Source organism: Eulemur rufifrons, chromosome 6, assembly GCF_041146395.1.
Source record: "Eulemur rufifrons isolate Redbay chromosome 6, OSU_ERuf_1, whole genome shotgun sequence".
Lineage (NCBI taxonomy): Eukaryota > Metazoa > Chordata > Mammalia > Primates > Lemuridae > Eulemur > Eulemur rufifrons.
In genome coordinates this window covers 38,044,248-38,072,117 of record NC_090988.1, presented here as the reverse complement: position 1 = coordinate 38,072,117, position 27,870 = coordinate 38,044,248, and the positions used below count along the sequence as shown (strand labels likewise).

Below are 27,870 nucleotides of genomic sequence, written 5' to 3'. Positions count from 1 at the left end.
AAAGTCTTTTAGAATATTTTTGGTGCCATTAGAATGCCTCTCTGGACAATACTCTTCATCTTCATTTTATAACTTGGCATTTCGTTATTGAATACAAAAATGTATATGAGGTTAATTGATGTTTTGCTTTCCAGTTACTCTCAAACATAGAAATATTTCCAAAACATCACAAAGATCATTGGTTCATCATTACTGGTGCCAATTTTGCCTCCAGGGGATATTTGGTAATGTCTGGAGATAGTTTTTAGTTGTCAAAATAGTGGAGGGCAGTCATCTAGTGCATAGAGACCAAAGATGCTACCAAACATCCTACAGTGCACAAGACAGTCCCCTACAACAAAGAATTATGTGACCCAAAATGTTAATAGTGCTCATGTTAAAAAAACTCTGGCCTAGATCAACAGTACCTGGCTTTTAGCTCCATTCTATAGATGTTCTGAGCTTTTTCCCCTCTAAAGGCCACAGAAATACAGACTTCACACAACATACACTTAAACTAGGGGAAGCAGCATCATTCAAGCAATCCCAATTCACTCTCACTTCTTCTCGGTGACCTTTGTGTAGCAAACATGGCTTTCTTATCATCTGAAAGTGTCTTGCTTTCTGGTGGCTGAAGAATTTCTATAAGGCTTTAGATCCATTCTTTTGGGGAAAAAAAAGAAAAAGCATTTGAGGACAGTAAGAAAACCCACAAGGGCACAGTTGGTTGCGCCTTCGTCTGAATCCTCCCTTTATATCTCTAGTACGGTTGTTTGTTTTTTTATAATTTAAGGGTGGTGCTCTGGTCTCCTCAGTAAATTAAATTGTGCCATAATGCCGGTACCTAGCATAATAGCAGCACATAAAAGTCACTTAATAAATGTTTGTTGAATGAATGACTTTAATTGTATTGTTTAGAGTTTCATGTTGTTATAGATCATAAAGTCCACTTGTCTGTACTTTCCCGTCACCTTCCTCAGAATTACTCTGCCTTCTAACCTCTGTTTTAGTTTTTCTACCGCTTTTATGTTTCCCAACTAGGTATCTGTTTTTTACCCATTTAATTGATTCATCAATTTACTAATTATTTCTTATGCTAGGGACTGGTAGCATTGCCAGAAAGGTGTAAGTTCTTTCAGGAATGAGGAAGCAAAACTTGAGTAAAGGCAATACATAATTTAATTATAGTACAGACGATGGCTGAATGCCATAAGAATCTCTTTATAGAAAGAACAAAATAGAATTTGAGTCACAGAAAAGGAGCTTATAGAGCGAGACCCCATCTCTACTAAAAAATAGAAAGAAATTACATGGACAACTAAAAATATATAGAAAAAATTAACCAGGCATGGTGGCACATGCCTGTAGTCCCAGCTACTCGGGAGGCTGAGACAGAAGGATTGCTTGAGTCCAGGAGTTTGAGGTTACTGTGGGCTAGGCTGATGCCATGGCACTCTAGCCTGGGCAACAGAGTGAGACTCTTGTCTCAAAAAAAAAAAAAAAGGAAGTGAATAACAGTCCATGCCCCTGAAAGTAGGATGGAGCGTGAACAGATATTTTTCCACCCGTTACTCACTCGCTAATTCAGTAAGAATATTTTGAGTGCCCACTCTGTGTCTAGAGATACAAAGATAAATAAAATGTTGTTTATACCCTCAAAGAACTTATGATTTGGTGAGGAAAAAATGGACAATAAACAAACCTCTGGGCCAGTTCAATTAGGGCCTTGGGGACGGATCACAGAGCAGGTTTGCTTGACTTGGAGGGTGGAGAGGGGATGCAGGACAGCTTCCCTGACAGTTACCACTGGATCTGATGTGGAAAAGGACTGGGAGCTGGACCCAGGGATGACCTGCCCTGCACAAGGTGCCCCAGACCTAGAGGCCAGCAGGTTTGCTGAGGGTAGGTAGCTGACTAGAGCCTAGACAGGAGGGGAGACATAAAGAGGGGAGGGAGACAGAGACAGCGGAAGTAGGAGAGACTGAGGCACGAAGCTGGATGTCAGCAGGTTTCCATATGCCCTGTTTTTTTTTGTTGTTTGGTTGTTTGAGACAGAGTCTCGCTCTGTTGCCTGGGCTAGAGTGCGTGGCATCAGCCTAGCTCACAGCAACCTCAAACTCCTGGGCTCAAGGGATCCTCCTGCCTCAGCCTCCGAGTAGCTGGGACTACAGGTGAGCACCACCACGCCCAGCTAATTTTTCTATTTTTAGCAGAAACACGGTCTCACTGTTGCTCAGGCTGGTCTTGAACTCCTGATCTCCTTTCCACCTTGTCCTCCTAGAGTGATAGGATTACTCGTGTGAGCCACCGAGCCCGGCCCGTGTGCCCTGTTAGTGTGGATATGCTGGGGGGCACTGGAAGAAATAGAGTTTTTGGTAACCACTAAATAGATGAATAAAATAATTCTGTGTTTTAGAAGGTTTAAGGGGAAGACTCAAGTGAACTGGGCATATGCTAGTGTTACTGGCCCACGACTCATGTTTGAAATTTTAGGAAATCAATTTAAATAGGCAGGATGAGGCCAGACTATGGTGGAATTTGGTAGTTTTAGGAGTCTCTTATCTACAAAGTGATTGCGTGTTTTAGCTCCAAGTGTGCAATGTCCTAGATGAGGAAAGGCTTGAGGCCTGAATATCAGATATGTGATTATTACTGAGTTATCCAACTTTAGGAACTAGATCTAAGGGAGAGCAGTTGAAATGGAAATGAAAAGAAATGGACAGCAGTCTTTTAGAAGAATCAACAGTATAAAAAGGAGCATACAACTCCATAACTTCAGGTAAATGAGAAAGCATGGTGCTTCCTGATTCAAAAAGGCAGATGTGGTTGGGAGGCAAAGGCCAGAGGATCACTTGAGCCCAGGAGTAGGAGACTAGCCTGGGCAATATAGCAAGACCCTATCTCTTAAAAAATATTTTTAATTAACAACAACAAAAAAAGGCAGATGTGGTTTGAGAGAGAAGATGTGAGTTGAGTTTAGCACATTATATTCTAGATGCAAGGGAGCCAAAAATATGAAACTTTTCCAAGACCTTGGATATATATGAAACATGCTTGTGCAAGAAATTGAAGCTGGAGGCACAGATTTGGGAACCCTCAAAATAGAAATGATTGTTTTAAGAGTATATAATTGCTTCTTTTTATCTGGTCTTTATGTAACTTTTTGAAAGAAGTTTTTCTAATGTTCATTACTTGCTTCTGATATTTGATTAGCAGTAGCACGTGTAAGTAAGCACTTTGCTGCAAAAGCGTCTGTGTAATACATGTTCCTATCTAATAAGCCAGGAAGCTCTGGCTACTCAGTAACTCCTTTATGATACATTGGCAGCTTTGGAAGCTGCAGAAAGTTTTCCAGCCCCTAAACATTTTTATGACTGTCTGATGTTTTAAAACATAGGAGAATGCCACTAGTTTAATTATGGTGAGAGTTCTTAATAACCCCACCCTGTGTATGGAAGTCTACCTACTTCTTTTGGAAAAAGGATAATCTCTGGAGGGGAGGGGGATGCAAGCTGAGGTTCGGTTTGTGTCTCCTGTGTCAGTGGGACCCCACATGTTGGAGTGCCTGATATGTATCAGCCACTGGATTAGATACTAGGGATATAAGTTCTTATTGGGGCAAGTCCAGCAAAAATCACAGTCAGCATGGAGAAGGGGTCAAACAGAGGTCTGTCCCAAAGGCTATAAAAACACTAGAAGAAGCAAAGGCTGACACCACCCCCAAGGGCAGTAGTGTAAAAATAAATTACAATGTAATGACATTTGAACTGAACCCTAAAGGCTAAGTAACATTTGCTTTCGAAGTTAAATGAGATAATGTCAGTTGATCATCCTAATAGTAATGCTCTAAAAAGTAAAGTCAATTAATTTCTTTTTAACAAAAAGCAATTTGTATGGGTATCGTGGCTCATCCCTGTGATCCCAGAACTTTGGGAAGCTAAGGTAGGAGGATCACCCAAGGCCAAGAGTTCAAGACCAGCCTGGGAAACATCGTGAGAACTTGTCTCTGCAAAAAAAATAAATAAATAAAATAAAAAATAAATTAAAAAGCAATACACTTCTTTGCTTTTTAAAGTACATTATAAGGACATTATAGGTACTCAAAAATGAAGGGAAAAAAAGTTACGCATTTGCCAGGTAGGCCAGGAGAAAAAGGAACAGTGTGTATATGGTACAACATTCCAACAAGAAGGAACAAGGTGTTTGTACAAAAACGCAGAGACAGGAGGAATAGGCATGGTGTGCCAGTTTGCTGGGAGATCATATTGAAAATGTTGGTTTATTTATTTGCTTTACAAAACGATCCCTGACCCTGCATGGATTACAGAGAGCAAGACCAGATACAAAGAGACCAGGCAGAAGGCCATTGCCCAGGCCTAGATAAGAATGAATGGGGATCTGAACTAACGTAGAGGATGAGGAAGAAAAAATGATTTGAGGTAGATCTAGATAGTAGAATTAACAGAACTTGGTAGCTAATTAAATGTGTGAATAAACAGGTGAGGATTCTGGTCCATCACCTTGTAGGGAATCCCAGCAGAGTTGGAGCATGTCTTGTCCAACTTAGGGCCTGCATATCTGACCCTGTCTTGTGCTGAATGATTTTTCCGGCGTCAGTGCTCTTCTTGATTGTTTGCTTGACACTTTGGGAAATAGCATTAATACTTTCAAGTCACTAGGGGGCTAATCATAGCAATTTGCATGATTGTAATACTGAACTGGAGTTTTCAGAGAATAATCATGGCAGTTCACACAGGGGTCTTTCCAGGAAGAGGATCTCACTGTCTTAGGACAAAGTCATTTGCATTAAGACCATTCCATGAGGGCAGTGTCATGAAAATTATTATTTATACAGCTTCTACTTTTGAATTCTTAGTTATCCCAGAGGTCCACTGAATACTGAATCCTTTGTTCATTCCAGATGTGTATGTGTTAAGCTGATGGACACAGACTATTCACAAATAAATGACTAGAAGGATAGATGGATGAACATAGATAGATAGCTAGACAGACAGGTAAATAGATAGAAACTAATGATTGCAGGTAGTGCTCTATTTCCATGAACATGTTAACAACTTTAAGGGAAAATTAGTTTACATTGATTTAGTAAAAACATGAATCTATGTTTATTAAACCTTGGCTACACGCTGTGCATACTAGACTCAAAGCCCTTAGAAGACAGTGGTAGAGGGTCATTTACTTTTGTGTCCCTAGTGCAGCATCTAGTACTTGACAAGTAGTGGATGCTCTATAAATGTCTGCTGAATAATTAGCATGTTATTTCATTTAATTGTAGTAAAATCCCCGTGAAGCAGATATTGCTATTCCTATATAACAAATGTGGATGTTGGGGCATAATTTAAATTTGTCCAAGTTTATACAGCTCAGAAGCAATAGAGAAACAAGGATTCTTATGCAAGCCTGTCTGATCCAGAAGCATTGTTTTTCTCTTTCTCTCCACTGTCGTGAAAATGACTCTTTGAAGCCTTCGTATAATCCCTCTTGAGCTTCTGCATGATTTCTAGTTGGGAACTGATTTGCTCTTTCGGGTCCTAGAAACGTCTCATCATTGTTTGCAGCCTACTTGTTTGTGTTAACGCAGACATTTCATATCCCCATTGGGAGCTGCCATTTGAGAAGCACCAGCAGAGTCCCAGCCAAGGTGGGCCACAACCCAGCTTTGGGAGATGATCAGGATAAGGACGTCATGACACCCCAGCCTTGCAGGAGGCTCACCAAGCCCAGATGCACACCTTTTGCAAAGCAAGCCGTAATTCCCCACCCACAGATCACCAGACCATGTTCAGATAACCATGAAAGTGATTCCCATTGATTCAGTAGGAACCAATTACACTGCAAAAGAGTGAAATGGAGTAGAAGAATGGCATTTGGAGGCAGAATTGTTAAGTAATAGAAAATAAATAATGCCAATTGACCCTTGAGATGTTTGGTCATACCCACATAAGACTGCTAGGAGAATAAATTAGTTTTAAGGGATCTGCACCTTGTCTCTGAATCCCATGCCATTAACACTGTCCTGCCAGAGTTTCCAGAAAGTTCTCAGGCCTCATTTAGCTACTGATACTGTAGAAATTTCATCTTTAGGAAGAAAGTCATAAATACAGCAACATTTATACTTTTTTGAAAATGAAAGACTCCTAGTATCTGGGCGATAAAGTCAGAATCTGATCCATTTATTTAAAAGATCTGACACTCAGATGTAATTTCAGTCACTTCTAGGGTGGCCTCTTATTTTTTCCTCCTTTCACTTGTGTAAAAAGGAGATGCAATCCTCCCACTCCTGCCCATCTCCCCGATGTCTTTAGAAAGCTGGAACCAGACTCTGATTACAGACCTTTGTTGCCATGAAGAGAGAACAGAATGCAGTTGAGGAAGAAGAAAGAGCCTTAACTATGAATTCTTTTCCTGTAATGGCTAATTTTTTTCCTCTTATACCTCTCCAAAAACGTGGCAAGGTGACATCTACTTAAAGTATATTTAATTGCAACTTTCAGAAGACTGAAACAGTAATACCTTACAGAATCCTCAGTCACAATTCAAAATGTTTGGAATAGCGGAAGATGAAGTGTATTCTCAGCAAAGGGGGAAGAAATTGGAATTTTGAGTAATCTGCCTGGTCTACTGATTACACTCTGTAACAAAGCAGATATATCAGCCTTTGCTTTTAGTCTCTGATTTCCATTCATCTGAGATCCTTCCCTGATGATCAGGGTCTCTCTGGGTAGCCATGGTACTATGGTCTAAGGAATAGCAAAGGGTATTTTGTTCTATTATAATGTGGTGGTGTCAGATACAAGTAATTTGATACTAATCCCTAACTACAATTCTCACCCAGAGTGTCTTCCTAAACCACAGTTAAAGGGTGTGTGTGTGATTACATCACTAGGTATACATGTGTGTGTGTATGAATGTTTATTCATAAAAGAACACAATAAAGTCATGTGAATAACAAAAATTGATGACCCTGCCATTAGATAAGAATTGACTTTGTGTAATTTTTACATAGAATTACCAAAAATAAGCAGTCAAAATTTTCACTATATGTCAATCAGCTTTTTAGAAATTAAGTGAAATTAATTACTGTAATTAGGGAAGAATAAACTTTGTTTTAGTTCAGAAAACATATTATTCATATAACAGGGATCCAGGAGCCATGGGAGGTCAGGAATTATTCAGTTGTGTAACTGTTACCAAGAAGCCTCATTTCTCTGCCCTGCCATCCTTGGTGTCAGGCCTTCCAGAAGCTGGCTCCCCTCGTGTTTCCAAGAAAGCAACCAGAAACATCTGGAGCTACAGGTTTCCTTGTTCACATTGAGACAGGGCATGCATCAGGGTGATGGGGAGAATTGGTGCAAGTTAAACTTTCTGACATGTAAACCCATAATTCTTACATTTCAAAAGGATACATAACATCTACAATCTTTGCCTCTATAGCATTTGTGAGAAGTACAGGTCTTAAGGATAAGCAAGATGTTGAGAAATCCCTTGGGCAGCCCTCTGAAACAACACAAATGTGTCGTTCCAGATTGATTTAAAAATACATCACTTAGGAGGAAAAACTCCATAATCACCTTCTAAGAAGATAATAATACAGATTTCTTTTGGGGGACATTTTATTTCTCAAAAGTAAAGGGCATTCCTTTAAAACACCAGGTTCCCAGGACATTAAGGTGACATTTAAAATGGTACCATAGCATCGATGATCCCATTGGGAATTTTTAGCCTAACTTCCTTCATCCACAGCCCACATTTAGACCTTTGTCTCACTTTCTCCATCCCTTTGTGATTTGTAGTCATGGCTGTCATCTCCTCCAGGTGGGAAGCTCCTGTCGCGTAGAGACCATGTTTTTGTTCATCTTCATCTCCCTCCCACAGTGCTTTTACATTGCAGGTCCTCGAGGGGCAATTATTGAACACATAGTGCATATCATAGATCACGAATAGTGAATTCAAAGTATTCTAATACAAACAATATAATACTTTGATGGGTGAAGATATTTTACTCCCCCACTTATACAACAGCTACGTTTAGGTGATTTTTTCCTAGAAGTGTATGTGACTTTGAGTTACTACCATATAAGTCTGCAAGGGCCTTGTAGCATCAGCCTGTATTTCACAAAGTGCTAAGTCTTGTGAGGCCATGCTGTCACGTACAAGCTGAGTGACTTTAGGCAAAGCTTTTGACCTTGCTGGGTCTTTCATCTGTTATCAAATGGGATTAAAATTGTTTGACCTAATTTCCTAGTCAAGTTGTTGGGAGAACCAAATGAGGTCACAGATGTAAGTGCTCTGAAGGGGTGGCAGGTATGAGGTAGCCCTGATATTACTATTGTTGTTAACAACCCTGAACATGAGGGGTCCCAGTCAACCTGTGGTTTCCAAAAATAACTCACCCTGGCAGCAGACCCACAAACACAAAAGCACCAAGAGAAGTGTGACTTGAGCTGGCCCAGGGATACTAAGTCTGTCTAGGGAGAAGCTGTAGAGAGGACAGACGGGTCTCACGCTCACCTGCCCTGGATTGCAATCATGTGTCCTGGGCCTCTGAACATCAGATTTTGAAACCTAAAGGACCAGAACCCGGATAACAGGCATACATCTCTGCCTGGTAGCCTCCAGCTGCTGTTGACACACTGTCCTGATGCTTCATGCAGTCTTTTTGTTTATATAATTTCTGGAGATTTCCAGGGAAGACTGTGAGCCTTCATGTTGGAGTAATGGTCCTATTCATTGGTGCATGGAAACTGATAACTCTTCATGATCAATAGATATCCCTGTTTCCTCAAAGTCTAATCAAGAATCGAGATTACAAAAGCAATATACGTAACCGAAATGTTTGTACCCCCATGATATTCTGAAATTTAAAAAAAAAAAATAGATATATTGATTTATTTTGAAGATAGAAAACTTAAGACCAGGGTGAATTATATGGTATGTGAATTATATCTCAATAAATATATCTTAATAAATATATGTTTTTTTAAAAAATCATTTTTATCATAAGCTTCCTGCTGGTTTTTTTATTTTACTAAAAATTTAATCAGTTTGGGACTTTCATAAGCTAGTTCCTCTTACTGTCATACTACCAGACTTCCCAGAACATTCTCTATATATTTTGGTGAATTATTTTTTCCTATTTTGGCTGAATATTAGAATCCCTGACATACTCCTTTGACAAAGCCAGAAGGAAAAGAAAGATGCTTATTCATAAAGTTACATGTTTAAGTCGGAATGAGATTTTTCGGGACGCTCGGAGCAAATAACTCAGCCTTCCGTGAGTGTGCACCGTGGTGTTAAATCTCCCCAAATGCTTGGCAGTCTCCACTGCCTCTCACACTTCTGAAACGTGGTTTGGGAATATTTTTCCCAAAGTGCTTTCACCATAAAGTAAAAATAGCTTTGGCTGCCCACTACGTAGAGTTCTTACAAAGAGACATTCATTATTCATTGCTCACTTTTCTCCAGTGTTGCCCACCAGAGATCTCAGAAGGTTTCACACATAGGTACTTGTGGGCCTGATCTTCTGAGAACTTTTTGGGAGAATATGGAGAAAGTAGGACTTTCTGGCCAATGTCATGCCCTGCTTCACAAAGTGAGTGGTGAAGGTGTATCCGTTAAGCTCAGGGACAACTCTGGCCTGACTTAGTACAGCTCCTAGTGGAGAGTCAACTGTGATCATCATACTAACACTCTGAGAGTGAGGTCCAAGACTGTGAAGTATCACTTGTAAAAACTACTTGTATTATATTTTCACCCAACAAAGAAACTGTGCTTATTGGAAGTCTTTCTTTTCAAATGCCTTTTCAATGTTTTTGGCTGGGCAAAAAGACTATTTCTAGAGTTTACAGATACACAACCAAGTTATACATTTTTAATTGACTCCTTCGGCAGTGTGACTCTACTATGTCTTTCATGACTTAACACATTTAATCTATTTGGCTTTTGGCACCCATAGAGAGTTCACCAGGCACTGTTTCTACATTACTTAGTCCCCATGATAGGGGCTGCCTGCGGGGTAATGATGAGAACGTTCTTCCTTAGCCGTCTGCCACCCTTGTTGAAAAAGCAAAAGTGAAGAATCATTCTATTCGAGGCAAATGGGACTTACGCAGATGAATGTTGATGGGGAGTGGAGTCAAAGGCTTAGGCTTTTTTTAAAAAAATGATCTTTCGGAAGATTATTCATTCTCTTAAGTTACTGGATTTCTGAATCCATGCGATTTCATGGTCAAAAGATAATTGGCTTTGTTTCCTCTTATCTCAGGGGAAGGAGATTTTAAAAATCATGTAAATGCTTAAAAAGACAATGTTACAGTCTTCGCAGCAGTCATTTCAAATTTTCAAGAATTTATAACAAAAGGGAGACTAGAACACCCATGTTGCTTTTTAAAACAGTCTTTACTGCAGTATTAACATTTTAAGGCTTTTCATTTGATTTGCCAGTTTTATATTTTATATTTGTGATTGGTCTCATCTTTGGATATACAGAGTTATGTCACTGCTAATATTTTTCATGTCGGAGTTTTCTTGTCTTTGGCAATTTATCCGTCCCGTACATTTCCTTCACTTATCCTGCCCTAGGCACCGGGAATGGAAAGATGAAAGACACAGTTCTTGCCCTCAAAGAACTCACAGTAATACTTTTGGGAGAGACAGAAAAACAGTTTTAATTCAGGCTCATAGGTGATTTGGTGGAAATGAGCACAAATTCTGAAGGAATACAGAGGAGGAACATAATTTAGACCTGGGACTGGGCATGTATGTCTTACATTCGCCTGGAAACCAAGAACTAGTGACTATAAATACAGATGTAATAAATTTGCTAAATACAGATAGATGGTAAATACTTCCTAAATATTGGCTATTGATATTAATGTTCACCCTTGAATGTATCTGTCTGAATTTATTTAAGTCTACTGAGTTGATCTTTATTTAAAACTTACGCATACTCCCTTTCATCCTGTGAAATGTAATCAAAGTATCCAAGCAGAACCATCTTTCTCTTTTAGTAGCTGTATCTTGAGATATATTTCCCCAGGGATTTTAATTTTGTTATGTGTAAAGAACAAACACTACCCTGTTGTGTGATAAATACAAGAGTACACAGGGTTTTTAATAGCTCTGTTAATAGGATAATGAATAATGTTTGTTACTAACCAACAGGATATCTGCCTAATTTGTTAGCAATCGAAGTTCCTTGCTATGACTCAGAATTAAAATAACATGCCATTAGAAGTAGGAAAACAAAACAGGATAAATAATTTCTTCACCAATACAGGGACTTGTTCCTGATGCCTCTTATGAAAACCAAAAGAAACTGATGCTAGTGCAGCATCTATTATGTATCAGGACATGCTGGATGCTATTGATACAGTGGTTGATATGGCATTGTCTTCACCTCCAGGGAGCTTACAAGCTGGCTGAATGCAGGGGTGTTAGAGAGGACAGATATATAACAATTAGGTATGTGATTGGGAGCATGTTAGTGTATGAACAAAGTCAAGCGAAGCATACAAAGGAATAATCCTACCTGAATGTGGTCTCCAAGAAGCCATCATAAGGAAATAAATAGGTCCATCGAGCTTCAGAGGATTTTGTAAGAACTACAAGGATAGGGGAGTAAAGGAGATTCCATGCAGTGGGATCTGCAATCAAAGTGGCAAGGGCCTTGAAGTCCACACTCCATGTTGGAAGAACAAATGGACTGTGAGTTCCTTGAGGGAAGGGAGCCCATATTGCGTACCCCTGTATACCCTGTGCTATCGTTCGAATGTGTCCCCCAAAGTTCATGTGTTGCAAACTTCCTCAATACAATGATGGTGAGAGGTAGGACCTTTAAGAAGTGAGTAGGTCATGAAGGCTCTGCCATCATAAATGGGTTAACGCTATTATCATGCAGGTGGGTTAGTTATCTTGGTGTAGTGGGTTCTTGATAAAAAGGATGAGTTCAGGCCCCCATCCTCTCTTGCTCTTCTACCTTCCTTCATGGAGTGATCAGTACATGCTAGCACCTTGATATTGGACCTCCCAGCCTCCAGAATCATGAGCCAAGTAAACTTCTATTGTTTCTAAATTACCCAATCGTAGGTATTCTTTTATAGCAACACAAACCAGACTAAGACAACCAGTGTCTAAAACTGCACATCGCAGGCACTAGCAAATGTGCATAGAATTAAGTGATCTGATTGTGTAATTAGAACTTTAGGTATAGAATGGATGGAAACTGGAGGCTAAGAATAGCCTAGTGGACAGGTTTTGTCAATACTATAGGATCTTGTATGTTAATACTAAAGAGTGTGGACTTTATCTTGTAATTAAGCATTTCTTCAAGTATGTTCCTTGAAATATCAGACCTGAAGGAAGTTAATAAGCATCACTCAGGGCTCTGCCATCAAATAAGTTTGGAAACACTAGTTTAAACAGTTAACCAGCCTTTTTCTTATACTTTCTCTGGGTCTTTAATCATGTGCATTGTAAAGCTCTAGGAGGGGTCTATACTGTTCTTTAAACTTCTAAGATCCTAGACCCTCTTTTAAGGCAGGTATCTTGCAGGCCTAGTGTTCTCCATGACATCTTTTATGAAATCTGCTGTAAGTAACCAAGAGCCATAAAAACCTTTCAGTACGAGACTGACATGGTTGGAATTTCATTTTAGAAGACTCTCTCTAGACTTCTAAAGAATGGAATTCAGTGAGGCAAGATTGGAGGCAGGAAGACCAGCTTGAAGACATACGATGGTTTAGGCAGGAGATAATGAGAGCTTGACACCAAGGATAGAGAAGGGGCTGAGAAACAAACCAACATGTAAGAGGTAGAACTTGTTGGGGTCATCATTATAATTGTGCAGGTTGTGCTCTGTGCAGGGACACCTGGCTGAGTGGCTCACAGGGCACGGAATCCAGCACACACTCTTTGTTGCCAAACTGTGCATCCAGCTGTAGGGCTGCATCCCTGCTGGGGAAGGCTACCCACTATGATTTGAATATTTGTCCCCTCCAAAACTCATGTTGAAATTTATCCCCCAATGTGGCAGCACTGAGAGGGGGCCCTTTGGAGGTGACAAGATCGTGAGGGTTCTGCCATGAGTTGATCAGTGGATTATTGGGTTAATAGAGTAATGGTTTATCATGATAGGGAAACTGGTGGCTTAATAAAAGGAAGAGAGACCTGAGCAAGCACGGTAGCATGCTCAGCCCTCTTGCCATGTGATGCCCTGCACCACTTTGGGATCTGTACAAAGTCCCCACTAGCAAGAAGGCTCCCACCACAGATGGCCCCTGCACCTGGAACTTCTCAGCCTCCGTAACTTTAAGAGATAAATATCTTTTCTTTATAAATTACCCAGTTTCAGGTATTCTATTATAGGCAACAGAATGTGGGCAAAGACACTGTGTGTATCTAGTGCACAGCCAGCTGTGTCTCTAGTCAATGACGGATGAGATGTTGAGAGGGAGCAAGAGAAGTGTCTGAGTTGACTCATATTTCTGTTCTAAACTAGTGTATGGCTAAATATGCCTTAATTTTTTATTCAAACTTCTTTTAATTCTAAAACTATAGTACCTGAAATTGTAATGCCTGGAGAAGGAATGATGAATTTTCAGTTCTGCTGCTCTGAACATTCTCTGCTAAGAGCTACAGTTTTATCTTTACCACATGTTAAAATGTACATACTATTATTACAGAGAGATTGTTATCAAGACCGCAAACCAAGGGTTACAAACTCACATGCCTACAGAGCCCATTCAAGCATCATAAATGAGTGAGGTCTGTAGCAGGCTGTTTGCATATTAAATTTATAGGAATGTTTTACATTTACAATGAAAAATGTACTCCCTTCATTTGTCTTTAAATATGTAGTCTTCTCCATCTATATTTTATAACTGTTTCTGATAGGAACATGAGGAGTGGGAAGTATTTCTCAACTCTAAGAAAAACTTCTGCACAATAGTGATGATAAATGACAACTGACATAGCTGCAGTTAGAGACACAACAGAGACTAGTGGGCTAGTTATTTTGATTTTTCAGGAGAAGCTGGGAGTTTGAATTTTTATGTTAAATCTCCCTCCTTTTATACGTTGGCAGAAATTTTTACAATGCACTGTGTAGGCCAAACGAAAGCATATTTCTGGGCCACCAGTTCATGATCTCTACTATAGTTCATATGTGCTGTCTTACATACACATGGGCTTAATTTCTCTAAGGTGATAGGTTTAAAATTCATACTTGTATGTAGACAAGGTGTTAAATGACTTGCTAAACTGCCCTGCAAACCTATATTGAATTGCTGAGTGAGAGGAGAAAAGCAGTGTTTGCTGAGCTAGTAATCAGAGCAGTGTCCTTATTTTTGCATTAAGTCTTTACTGTGGAAAGAAAGTCCAAAAATCTGGTGCCTTGTGGAAGGGTTAGTGCTTAATCCAAATAGCCTCATCAGTGGAGCTAAGGCATGAGAATCTGCCAGGATAAAAGTAACATAAAGTGTGAAGTCCGGTGCTATGAAATAGAAGGGAAGCTACCAATATACACTTTCCATTGGAATTTATATCTGGTGGATTCTGTTTCACGGAGAGGGGAATGTGGAATAGTATATCCACTAAAGCCGTGATGTCAGGGGAACTGTGAAATAGTGCAGGGGGGATTTAGTCCTGCGGCTAATATGATGTCACATCTTGGTTCATGGCAGAACTTTCTTAATGGCCCACATGTGAGCACATAGATTGGACCCATCTGTTTGAAAGGGGGAGTTAGCACATGGGTGGTAATCACCATTGTGCTAAAGAAACTTTGAGGAGGTGTTTAGTTCCTGCTGATAGGGAAGATTAGAATCAAGCAAGTTTTATGAATAGAAAATGATGAGCAGATGAGCCTGGAAGGAAATGGAAATGTGATGAGATTAGTAGCTGATGCATACCTCTCTGCAGGGAAAAAAAGCTTTAAGAGATGTCAGGCTGGGAAGTACTTTGTTTCCTGAAGTGCAAAGAAAAGATTTGGACAAAGCTGCAATGTTAGCAGCTGCTGTCAAAGTGAATTGGTCAAGCATCTTTCTAAAAAAGCGGCCATTTAGCAGTTGCTAGGTCTAAACATAGGGAGAAAAAGATGTCTTCATTGTCCCGGGATGCAGGGTTCACACACGCATTCAACCAACAAATATTTATTGAGAACCAACTATGTACTAGCACTGTGCTAGACCCTGGAGTGGCTCACAAACTTGTGAGAATCTCCACCTTGCAGAAGAGAGACCAGAAGTACTTGGAAAGGGTCTCTCAATGGACTGTGAGCTGATTTTGTCCTGGGGCTTCTTAATAATGTCCATCTTTGAGCAAAGAGAAAGCTCACAGAAATGAACAGTGTGGTTCAGTGGCCCCAAAGCCTAGGTTCCCTTGGTTCCATAAATCACAGATCATCTTCAGTTTGAGCATCTTCAGGTTGTGTTCTTTCCTAAAAGAACAACTTTTTAGACAAAATGAACTTCTTTAATGGTATTTCAGAGAAAATACTTGAGTCCTTTTTTCCTGCCTTTTCTTTCTTCCTTTTTCCTTTCTTTGCTTCCTTCATTCCTTTATTTCCTATCAACCTTCATTCCTCTTTATTTTATCTTATTTTATTTTAAGACAGGGTCTCACTCGGCCACCCAGGCTGGAGAGCAGTGGTGTGATCATAGTTCACTGCAGCCTTGAACTCCTAGGCTCAAGTGATTCTCCTGCCTAGTTTTCCGAGTAGCTGGGACTCCCAGTGCATGCTACCATGCCCAGCTAATTTTTTTTTTATTTATTGTAGAGAGGGTCTCACTATTTTGCTTAGACTGGTCTTGAACTTCTGTCATCAAGTGATCCTCCCTCCTTCGCCTCCCAAAATGCTGGGATTAGAGGCATGAACCTCCATGTCTGGCCATCCTTCTCTTATTTCTGATGAAGACTTTTCCCTTATAAAATAAACCATCCCACAAATTTATTCAACATGGTAAGTGTATATGCACTGAAATAACTGATTTACTGAAGTTGGAAATAGCAGAGACATATACTAATATATTCCACAGTCTACAGAGAATACATCACTCAACTGTACCTAATAGGTAGCAACACAGAAAGAGGAAGGCAGAGTGGGGAGTGACCGGAATACCCACCCATCTCCAGTTGATTTCTTAATACCAAATCATAGGTCAAATACGAGAAACCACATGTAATGAAATCAAGGGCAGATGGTTTAATGCTGCCTTCTTTTTGCTGTTCCTCCATGGAAAATGTGGGTGATGGTGCAGGCTAATTTTAGTTCAATGATTTCACCTTTCAGAAAGTTTATCTTCAAGAGTTGCTGCTCCTTTGAGACCTGCCCTTTAATTTACTGTTTGCTCATAGTTTTCTTTCCAGAAATGGCAGGAAACACTTGTCTTTCCAGGAATACAGCAGTCTGAGCCCATAGGCCCAGCCTTTATATCAGCTTCTGAGTATTCTTTGAGAAGGTCATTTCTCTGTTTCCCCACCTGTGAAGAAGAGATAAAGTTGCTTTCAACCTCTTTGCTATCTTGGAAGGATTAAGTATTTAATGCTTGTGAAACATTTTCAAGATAAAAAATGAAGAGTAAACATAGCATCTACTCTAAACACAGTACTGTTTTTGTTTTTCTCCATATAAGAGCTCAGCATTCTGGAAAATACCTAAATTATAAAACCTCTGCAATATTAAATTTATGTATATATAAAAATATATGTGTGTGTATATGAGAATGTATGAATGCAAGCCTTCTTTGAGGCTCAAAGGCGAGCTTGGAACTGTAGAACTAATCTCTTAGAAAGATTGAGGTTAGTTCTAATAAGATGATATTAGGCCAAAATGCGCATCTGTCTAGACCTCAGTTTTCTCATTGATAAAACAAGTGGAGTGAACCAGAATGATGTCTAAGCTTCCATTTACTTCTGAATTCTCTTAACATCTAATGACTCTGTGCCTTCCTGAGTATAACAGAGGGAAGGAAAGGCAGTTTCCCTCTACCCTGAGGTTCTACAGTACACAGGAGAACATGATGGTGTAAGCAAATACTCAAGAGTAGGCCCCTTCAACCATTCCCCTACCTATGTGGTGACCAGTAATGGGGACACTGAACACACATAAATCGTGAAAGCTGCAATACCCACCACTGGTCTTATAAATAAATAGTGAAAATACATAAGCATCCTCACCAGAATTAATTCTCAACAAGCACAACATCTAAAATCCTACCCATGGACAGTGTTTCCTTTGAATCTAATGACCTCTCTCTAGGCATACTAGTTTAAATCAATACAAGAGAAGGATAATCTACTTTTATTTTAGTAATTTATTGCTAACATTTCCTAACATTTTATGCATTGTGATGCACATAGAAAATGAAATTTGTACAATAGCTTTGGGTAAAGGTAAAAGCTAACTCCAGCCAGAAGTGACTAGCCCAGTGGTCCATGTGTATAAGGTCACATTTGTCTACCCAGGAGCTAAGAAGATCAGCATGGCAGCACATCTAAAGCCTACTTGCTGAATGTGGTTGGACGCATTAGTCTAAATGGCTTCGTCTTCAGATTTCTTCCTTGCCTAGAACCTGTCAGCTAGGCCCTGAGACTTTTGATAATGAGTGTGAAGAGGGAGAAATAAATATCTTTGAGCTTTGTCCTTTACTTTAGAAAGAGTATGAGATGTTAAAATAGCTCACAGCTATCAGGAAGATGAGAATAAAGGAACAAAGTACTGGAGAAGGACTATTGTCAGGATATAGGGAGTTCTGTGGTGTCAAAAGACAAAATTACAACAAATTTAGTTTGAAGATCTTAATTGGCTTTTATTTGCAGTTCTAGAATCAGGCAACATCTCATTCCATAAAATAGAATGAGTATTCCCATGAGATGAGCAGAGGAGGTTAGCTTTATAGACAGAAAAGGGGTGAGCAGAAGCAGAGAAGAGAAAGTGGATTGGTCATTTCAATGTTACTTTCCTTGTAAAAGTTAAAGCAGAGAGGAATCCCTTATCATGCCAGCTAAAACTGGCCTGTTTGGGGATTTGGCTAGTCTCATATTCTTTCTCTCTCTCTCTCTTCCCCCCCAACCCCCACCTCTAAGTTCTCCCAAGGTCAAATAAACAACTTAGTTTGGGCTTGGTGGGGTGAAGCTTCAGCATGCATGACTCCATTTTGGTCTGGTCTACTGGGCTTGGTGCAGGAGCTCAGCCCAAGCCAATGGCTTCCTAGAAATTTTATTTAACAATGGCAACCAAATATGAATGCAGATACTTGGTATTTGGAGTGTTTCACCTAGAACAAGGAGTATTCAGCCTTGACAGTGACAGATGGATTGGTAGTGACAGCTATCTGCAGAGCTCCATCTCAGAAGAGGCTGAGACCACATCCCCCACCTTCAGTGCTGAGGCCAATGAGAGGACATGTTCCTGTGTTCTGAGGAAGGAGGGGCAAGCATTTAGATGAGAGGTGGCCTGAGGTGGTGGTTAGGAGTGCAGAGCCCGGACCAGGCTGGATCCCACTCTACTTCACCTTTCTGTGCCTGTTTCCAATCTGTAGTATGGGGATGATAATCCTATCTTTCCCCAGGACGGGATTAAGGACCCATGACTTAGTATTTGTTAAGCAGTTTGAAGAATGCCTGCACACGGTCAACACATAGTGCCTGACAAATAAGAGAGGGAGAGAAACCAAGGCCATCCAGGCCCTCCTTCCTGCCATCCCCACAATCAGGGGAAATAATTTTCTGCAAAGAAAGGTAGAGCAAATTTTGCGAGAGAGAGCTGTAATAAAATATTAATAGTAGGAGAGGATCTAGCTGCACTAAATAAGTTTGGGTCTCAGGTCTTGGGGTGAAGAAAGAAGTTACAGCCGTGCCCCATGTTTCAGTGGCAGTTTTTAAGCAATTGACGAGGACAGAAAGGTGCCAAAAACTGGAGACAGTTAAAGAGGGTCACAATTATCAAAGGAGGGAAAAGGCTTGATTCTAGAAGCACAGTGAAGAGCTTGATATTGATCCAAAGCCACACTTGGGGAGGAAATTTTAAACAGGTGGTTAACAGATGCTTCTACAAGGGTTGTGCAGTGTAGGAAAAGAGCATGTGACTCGGGCGCAAACCTACATTCTGTCACTTTCCGACTGAGTGGCCTTTCAAAAGTTACTGATTTCTAAGCCTCATTGTCTCCAGCTGCAGAATAGAAACGTCAATGCCTACACTGGATTCCTGTGAAAAAGTGACAATCTTATGTAAATGATCTAGCAGAGGATTGAGCAAAGCAGGCTCAATAAATGATATCAGTATAAGTGGCAGAACACAGTGGTTTAGACCAGCAGTAAGCAAACTTTTTCCGTAAAGGGCCTAAAAGTGCATATTAGGCTGTGTGGCCCATACAGATCAGCCTCAACTACTCAACGATACTTTTGTAGCAGGAAAGCATCCACAGATAATGTGTTTTGTTCTGTTTTTCAAAACATTAGGTGGGTACAAATGTTTTTGATTACATGGATAGGTTGCTCCCTGGTCTAGAACCAAGCAGCAGGATTTAAAACAAAGCTCTCCCACTTAAGAGTAGTGTGACCTTTGACAAGTTCTTAAATTCAGTTTCCTTGTCTGTTAGATTGGTGTGATAACAGTACCTATCTCATGAGATTGTTGTAATAATTAAAGGGAACAATGCATGAGCTATGCATCTCCCAGGAAGTGCTTGATGCATTGTAAGCTTTTAATACATGTTACCTATTATCATTATGATTATCCCAAAAGCCTAGAATAGGGAGCCAAAATTACCAGTAAGATGAGATTTAAAAGAGACAAACATAAAATCCTGTACTTATACCCCCAAAAGGAAACCACACACTTATAGTTTATTGCTTTTTCCAGGAAAAGACCTAAGCGGTTTAATTTTTCATATCACAGTGCTGTGTGACATGGCTTCTACCCAAAATAAGCATAGTCATGGACTGAATAAATAGGTAAGATTGTCTCTGGGACAATGGAGGGACTTTGCACAGATCAGAGTTAGTCTCCTACGCTGCCCTGGCCATGGCATTTTAAGAAAGAAGCTGATATATGGGAAAAGAGGGAACCAATATAATTAAAAATGATTCATTACATACAATAAGTGATCTGAGAGGTAATTATATGAATTAGGATTTTTCAATCTGGGTAAAGGATTCTCAAATATCTTTTAGGATTTTATGAGTATAGCACTTTAAAAACATAACTCTCCAAATTAGTTGGCCCTGCTCCCATCTAGAGGTAGGGTTTATAACCCGGCTCCTTCAATCTGGGCTCTGGGACTGTCAGACAGTCGAATATGGCACAAGTGATGCTGTACCAGTTTCTGAGCCCAGGATTTAAGAAACTAGCAGCCATCATTTTCTGTCCTTCAGGCCACTTGCTCTTAGAACCCAGCTGAGGTCCCCAGCCAATGGCCACCACCAACCAACACACATGTCAGATGACTACAGGCCCAGCTACCTGTAACCGTGATTGCATGAGGGACTCCAAATAGAAACTGCCTAAATCATGAAAGGTGATAAAAAGATGCTGGTTACTTTAAGCTGCCTAGTTTTGTGTTCCACAGCAGTAAATTATTGGGGTAATGTGGAAGAGGAATTTGACATTTTCTGTAGAGTAACAAAGAGTAAACTTAGGCTATAGGAAACCACAAGCAGTCTAGGGTAAGTACAAGCAGGTAAGTTTGGGTTCAGTATTAAGAAAAGCTTCGTGAAGTGTTGGGGAGCATGTGGAGAAAAAGGAACCCTTGCACACTGTTGATGAGAATGAAAATTAGTACAGCCATAATGGAAAACAATACAAAGGTCCCTCAAAACACTAAAAGTAGAACCAACATGTGAACCAGCGATCCCACTTCTTGGTGTATATCCAAAGGAAATGAAACCAGTATGTCAAAGAGAAGTTTTCATTCCTACTTATTGCAGCACTATTCACAATAGCCAAGTTACGGAATCAACCTAAGTGTCCATCGACAGATGAATGGATGAAGAAAATGTGGTGCATATAAACAATGAGATATTACTCAGCCTTAATAAAGAAATCCTGTCATTTGCAACAACATGGATGAACCTGAAGGATATTATGTTAAGTGAAATAAGCCAGGCAGAGAATGGCAAATGCCACGTGACCTCCCTTCTATGTGGAATCTGAAAAAGTTGAATTCATAGAAGCAGAGAGTAGAATAGTAGCTACCAGAGGTGAGGGTGGGGAGTTATGAATGGGGAAATGTTGGTCAAAGGATACAAGATTTCAATTAGGTAGGAAGACCAAGTTCAAGAGATCTATTTTACATCATGGTGACTATAGTTAATAAAATATTGTATACTTGAAAATTGCTAAGTGAGTAGATTTTAAGTGTTCTCACCACAAAAACTGCTAAGTATGTGAAGTAATGCATAGACTAATTATCTTGATTAAGCCATTTGATATATGTCTACATATATCAAAATTTGTATATAATAAATACATACAATTTTTATTTGTCAATTAAAATTTTTTTAAAGGAGAACTTTGTGAGAATTGAACCTATCAAACCACAAATGCACTGCTTCATAATAAACTGAGTTCTTCTTATTGAATAGATCTAAACTGAGGCCAGATGATTGCAGGTCCCAAATATTACAGAGGATTTAGGGCATGGGGGAAGGGTGAGTTTGATATACATCCATGTTGGTTGGTTGGTTGGTTGACCTCCCAATCTGCCTCAGAAATAGCTTTTTACCTAAAGGGCACTGGGTAAATATTTCATTCATCCATTCAACAAATATTTATTGAATGCTTACTATGTTCTAGGCACTGTTGTAAATGCTAGCAATATATCTGTAAACAAAATAGATGGAGTTCATAGTCTACTAGATGTGGATAAGTAATAAGCACAGAAGTAAAATATATAAAATACCAAATAATGATAGTGTCAAGGACAAATACAGCTGTCCCCTCTTATCCATGAGGGGACACATTTCAAGATCTCCAGTGGATTCCTGAAACTACAGATAATACTGAGCCATATATATGTTCTGCTTTTTCCTGTGTATACATACATACCTGTGAAAAAGTTTTTAAATTAGGCACAGTAAGAGATTAACAGCAATAACTAATAAATAGAACAATTATAACAATATATCATAATAAAATTTATATGACTGTGGTCTAGAGAGACCACAGTCTCTCTCTCAAAATATTATACTGAACCACAGGTAACTGAAACCATGGAAAATGAAACCACGGCCAAGGGGGACTGCTGTATAAAACAGAGGAGGGGGATATGTAATCTCCTAAGAAGAGTTTACAACGTTAAATACAATGATCTGGAAATAGCCATTTGGGATGAATTAACAGATGAGGAGAGTACCAGATTTGAACTCTCCAGCTTAGAAATATTGAATATATTCTTAGACACCCTTGTAGTCACTACAAACAAGGCAGAGGACAAGATCCAAGGTCTCTGCTTTTAGGCAGTTTATATACTTACATTCTGTTGGAGGGAGAGAGACAACAAAAATAAATACATCAGGTAATTTCCACGAGTGAGAAGTATAAACTTCCACCAGCTGCCTAACTCCAGAGTTCTCAGTTTCCATCCACTTGTGGTCCCATAAAGCTCTTGCATCTTCCAGGAACAGACTTTAATCCACGTTTCTCTTTGAAATTGTGTCACTGTAATCCACTGGGCCCATTTTGGTTGCCTTCTGGTTCTGCCTGACATTCACAGACCACAAGGGCACCACAGGAAAATGAAATGGGCTGCACTGTCCTTTCAGTGGTACTGAACTATTTGTGGCTCCTTTTATTAGATGTTAGCACCTAAAGAAATTAAGTTTTCAGGCTTTTGATTAATTGCCAGAACCACATTATTGATCGATGATGACAGCAAAAAAATCTAAGTTACGTTGGCTCTGTATTCTTGTCCCATTGTGACAGGGTGAGAGTACACATGGATCACTTCTAAACAACAGCTCATTTCATGCATCGTTAATGAAAAATGATGCAGGGGAGGAGATGGTGGGGATTTATCTCAGTTAGTTTTGCTTCTGTCTTCAGTGCAGCTACTCCCTCCATATGGGCTAATCCCAAGGGGTGGGTTGAGGACTAAGGCACCATGAAGTATGAAGTCTGAGAATCTGTTGTAATCATCAATGATTAATATTCCAGGTACAAACATGGCAGGACTGATGAGTGGGCCCAGAGAAGTAATAGTTGAAATTAAGACTTTGAGGTTGGCAATAGGGTTCAGTGTAGCAAACATTTATGGAGAGTACTCTAGGTTCCAGGAAAGAGACTGCTTTTGAGTAGCTCATGTCTGCCCCACCCCCTCCAGCCCCCATTCATAGACTCATAGAGCTAGAAGTATTTGGGAGATTATATGTTCATTTCTTACAGAGACCCTTCAGTGTCTGAATGCTCTTTTCACTTCTTATCATAGGGAAGAGATTTAGGTAAATTAATTCTTCATTTCATTCAACAACAGTTATTTAGCACTAAGTAGAGCTGAACCAGGTACCAAAATCTAACAATGAGTACGACACAGTTCCTGACCTCAAGGTGCTCATCATCTGGAAGGGTTGAATGGAGACTAACAACCAAGCAGACACTGAAAATGCACACTGACAATTAGTGTCCTTGAACTATGCATACAGTGGGTTGGGAAAGTGATGAGGGAACCTACGTCAGTCTGCAGGAGGCAAGGAACGGCTTCACAGGAGTGTTTGGATTGCAGCTTCTAGAATAAGTCAGTTATATTCCCAGGAGAAGGCATTCCCATGAAGGAGAATGACGATGCAAGGGAATGGAGGTACGAGAGCATGGCATACTTGGGACCCCCAAGCTCAGGGTATAACTGAACACAGAGGTGAGAACAGGGAAGACAGTGCATGCTGATAATCAGGGATGGCCAGATCCAAAAAGGATCCTGCCAGATCTTTGTTCTCAAGGAGCCCCTGAAGAGTGTTATGCAGGTCAGTGACATGATCAGATTTTTGGAGAAGAAATAATACTTTACAAGAAAGGCAAAGGCCGGAGGCAGGGAGACCAGAAGGCTACTGTAGCCATCCAAGCAAGATGCAAATGAAGCTTGCCCTAGGGCAGTGTGGCAAAAGAGATTGGTGTGGGAGGTGTACATGAGATACTTGCTGACCTCCAAGTTTGATTGGATATAGATATTTAGACAGAGGAGGATTCTAGTTAGATGCCAGGATTCTAGTGTGCCACACTGTGTGAGTAGGTGGGGTGTCATTTATTGAGACAGTAAATATAGAAGGAGAAGGTGTGAGGGTAATGATTTCAGTTTGTGACTTTTGAGGTACATGTGAAAGGTCCAGAAAGTAAATTGCTAGTAAATAGTTGAACATGTTAGTTTGGTGTCCAGGAAATGGGCCTGGGCACAAGGGATACACACTGGAGAATGACCAGCATGTAGGTAGTAGTTAAAACCATGGAGATGGAGGAGTAATTGGCAAAAAGGCAGGAAAGGCAAATTGGGGCTATGTTGTAAAGGGTCTTGAGTGATCTCTGAAGGTTTTATAAGGGGAGATTGTTTTGGCCAAAGAGACTGTCCAAGTAGGACCTGGATTAGAATCTAATTCATTAAATAAGCGTTTGTGGAACATGTTCTATGTGGCTTGGCACAGGGGTGAGAGCAGAGAACAGAACAAGCACAGTCTGACTTTGCCCTTAGGCAGCTTATCAGCTTAAGTGGGGAATCATATATTTAATTAATTTCTACAATGTTAAGTGCTACAAAGACAAGCACAGGGTTATTTACAAGTACCTAATTAAGGGGCAGGGCAGCTGGCACTTGGACTGTGAGGTCCAAGAAGGCAGCCCTGAAGAAGTGACATTTCAGTGGGACCTAAAAGATGAGTAGGCAAGCTCACTGAACGGTTAGGGATGGCACTCAGGGAAGAGAGAGTGTTGGAGGACCTGAAGGGTGTGCCCTTGTGGCCTGTGGGAGCTGGATGCTTGAGATGAGGTGGTGACTAGGTGACCCCACTTTCCTGGCACCCTCAGGAGTTGCTTCATGAGCCTGGGCAGTGCCACTCTTCTTGCCTGTGGGTGGACACCCCAAGGGCCTTGGTTTGTAGATCAGGGTCTCCTCCAAAAGAAAGCATGTTAATAGCAGCAGGGTCCTCCAATGAGCAGTGAACTGCCAAGAAAAGAGGCTCCTTTCCTTGGCAGCCACATGGCCCAGAGGCAGCTCCTGAACACCGCCGCAGAGCCCATTACAGGGCATTTATTGAAAAGCGATGAGGAGTGACTTTGTGCACAATGAAGACAGTGAGAGTTGCTTGAATTTGGAAAGGGACTGTTCAAGCAGAAAAGAGAGCAAAGCGATCAATGTGTTTGGGTCCACACAGCTCACCTGGGAGTGTAACATTTGACTTCGGCAGCAGCGGCAGGACGTGCCTCTTCAGAACTCAACCTGTCCAGGAATTAGCTCAGAGTCAGAATCCAGCCTTGGCACATATTGGTCCTGATGTGGTTCTTTTGTGAAACACAACAAACCAATGAGAAAATAACCTCCTTGGAAGAAAACTTGATTGATTTCTCAAAGAAATTGAGAACTCCTGTGAAAATGTATCCTAAGTCTATTAAAGCTGTCCTCCTAGGCAGCTTGTAAGAGAAACTGAAGTAGATTGCAATTTCATTTTGCAAAAAACCTTTAATTTGTTTTCCGACATTTTTGGCCCTTTTTTCAGTTTATTCCCATCAGGTTGCTTTATTAGGTGAAAAAATAGCTGACCAGCCACTTTGATTCACGGTTTTTTTCCTCCCATTGGTGTTTCCTGCATCTTTATGTTCCTTCCAGCCTCCAAATTCATATTTAAAAGTTATAATCTGTTTTATTCAAGGTAATGATTAAAAGATTAAATATGGGTTCTTGCAGGGGTTTTGGTTAAACAGAAGAACATCAAAAATTGCCAAAAGTTCAATACGTAGCTTTAGCACTTATTAATGGGGTCTCTGAGCCTGCTTTCTCATCTGTGAAATGGGAATAAATAAACCTGCTCCACTTACTGAAGAGGATGTTTTGGAAAGTAGATGAGATAATGCAGGACAGAGTGCTTTATAAACTTAGTGACTCCATCTGCACGATAGGTGTTAATATCATAGTGATTACCATCACCATGACCAATAAGAAAACTATTCACACTAAGACTCAAAGACTTTATGTTTGCCATGAAAATTCTTTATACATGTGTTCTTCATTACTCTCCTCTCTCGATTTTCACAGACACACATAAGAATAGCATCACAGAGACATGGGAAGGGGGGTACATCCCCTTCCCATTTTCCAAAGAGAAAAAAAAAATTCTTGTGATTGGTAAAGCATTTTAAATGCCAAATATACTTTAAACCAGCCGTCTAAATAGTGAAGTATATATCACAATTTTCCTTTTGCTCAGTGATAATGTAAAAATCAAATTTTATGTGAAGATGTGTCTTGGTCTGCTTGGATTGTTATGACAAAATGCCATAGGCTGTGTGGCTTAAACAACAGAAATTTATTGCTCACAAGTCTAGAAGCTGAGAAGTCCAAGACTAAGGCACCAGTGGATTCAGTATCTGGTAAGGGCCTGTTCCTCATGGATGGGACCTTCTGACTGTGTCCTCATATGGTAGAAGGGACAAATAAGCCCCCTCTACCTCTTTTATAAGGGCATTAATCCCATCCATGAGGGCTACTCTCTCATGATCTAATCACCACCTAAAGGTGCCACCTCTTAATACTATTGCATTGGAGATCAGGTTTTAACATAGGAATTTGAGGGGACACAAACATTCAGAATATAGTGCTCAGACTGGGAAGTTCAAGGTCAAAGTTTTGGCAGGGTTTGGTTTCTGATGACGGCTGCCTTCCCAGACAGCTGTCTTCTCACTGTGCTCACATGGCAGAGAGAGATGGTGATCTCTGGTATCTCTTCCTCTTTTATAAGGACACCAGAGCTGTCAGATCAGGACTCCACCCTGTGACCTCATTTAACCTTAATCACCTCCTTAAAAGCCGTATATCCCATACAGTCACACAAGAGCTTCAACATGTGAATTTGGAAGAGGACATAATTCAGTCCATGGCAAGATAAAAAGAGAAGAAAATGAATACTAAAAGAATTTTGCTTTGTCCGTGGATTAGAAGAAACACCCATGGGTTAACATATAATAATGGTTATATTGTATTTTTTGTCTGTTAGGGTGCATATTTTAGATCCACTACATTTATATAAGCTAGCATATTTTGTAAAGTCAATCCTATGTCTTCTCCCTCTTCATTCCACATCACAATGAGCCCTTGCTATGGTCTGAATGTTTGTGTCCCCCGCCCAGAAATTTGTAGGTTGAAACCTAATCCCCAAGGTGATGGTATTAGAAAGTAGGACCTTTGGAGGTGATTAGGCTATGAGGGCTCTACCTTCAAGAATGGGATTAGTCCCCTTATAAAAGGGACCTCAGAGAGCTAGCTAGCCCCTTCCACATGTGACGACATAGCTAGATGGCACTGTGAAAAACAGCCCTCACCAGACACAGCCAGTGCCTAGATCCTGGACTTCCCAGCCCCCAGAACTGTGAAAAATACATTTCTGTTGTTTAAAAGCTACACAGTCTATGTTAATTTGCTATTGCAGCCTAACGGACTAAGATAGCCCTACTTCCCTGGCCCACTTTGAGCAATGATTTCCATTACTGGGTTTGGGGCATCCCCTCCTTTTGTGGATGAACTGAGGAAAGTTATACATTTGGTAAGAACTACAGAAGTAAGAAAAGTTGAGATGCCCGAGTGCACAGAATCGACCTTTACGGGGTGGGTAGTGGGGAGAATAGGAAGAATAGTTTTCCTCCTTTCTGACTGCATCATACTTTGTTTTTGGAAACTC

The 27,870-nt window shown here is 40.3% G+C and overlaps 1 protein-coding gene across 2 annotated transcripts in view; it reads left to right on the top strand.

Moving 5' to 3' along the window:
- Window positions 1–27,870, top strand: part of FAT3 (FAT atypical cadherin 3) — a 488,418-nt gene that overhangs the window by 338,707 nt on the left and 121,841 nt on the right. The gene's annotated exons all lie outside the window — the stretch shown is intronic.